General features: G+C 51.6%; 1 protein-coding gene across 1 annotated transcript in view; it reads left to right on the top strand.

Moving 5' to 3' along the window:
• CHRNA5 (cholinergic receptor nicotinic alpha 5 subunit) overlaps nucleotides 1–832 on the top strand; it is a 29,382-nt gene that overhangs the window by 23,943 nt on the left and 4,607 nt on the right. The gene's annotated exons all lie outside the window — the stretch shown is intronic.

Here is an 832-nt window from a genome sequence, read left to right as displayed (position 1 = left end):
TTTTTACAGAGAGGAAGGGAGAGGGATAGAGAGTTAGAAACATCGATGAGAGAGAAACATCCATCAGTTGCCTCCTGCACGCCCCCCACTGGGGATGTGCCCGCAACCAAGGTACATGCCCTTGACTGGAATCGAACCCGGGACACTTCAGTCTTCAGGCCGACGCTCTACCCACTGAGCAACACCAGTTAGGACCTATATTTTGTTTGTTTTTTGTTTATTTTTGTTAATCCTCTCCGGAGGATATTTTTCCTTTGAATTTTAAAGAGAATGGAAGGAAGAGGGAGAGACAGAGAGAAACATCGATGTGAGAGACACGTCAATTGGTTGCCTCCTGCACGTACACTGACCAGGGCCGGTGAGCCTGCAACCGGGGTACGTGGCCTTGACCGGAATCGAACCCGGGACTCTTCAGTCCGCAGGCCGACGCTCTACCCACTGAGCCAAACCAGCCAGGGCTTTATTTTTTATTTATTTTTTAAAAATATGTTTTTATTGATTTTTAGAGAGAGAGAGGAAGGGAGAGGGACAGAGAGTTAGAAGCATCAACGAGAGAGAATCATGGACCGCTGCCTCCTGCACACCCCCAACTGGGGGTCGAGCCCGCCACCCGGGCCTGTGCCCTTGACCAGGAATCGAACCGGCGACCTCTCCGTTCCCGGGTTGATGATGCTGAACTGTTGAGCCACGCAGGCCGGGTGGGCGGGGCCTGTATTTTTTAGTAGGATGGTATTTTAAATAGGAAAGCCTCGCTGAGAAGGTCATGTTTGAACAAGGTCTCGAAGGAGGAGGAGAAGCAAGCCAGGCCAGCATCTGGGGCAGGGGGGTGTTG

The sequence above is a fragment of the Myotis davidii genome, unplaced genomic scaffold (assembly GCF_000327345.1).
Source record: "Myotis davidii unplaced genomic scaffold, ASM32734v1 scaffold1622, whole genome shotgun sequence".
NCBI lineage: Eukaryota > Metazoa > Chordata > Mammalia > Chiroptera > Vespertilionidae > Myotis > Myotis davidii.
This window is presented reverse-complemented; position numbering and strand designations above follow the sequence as displayed.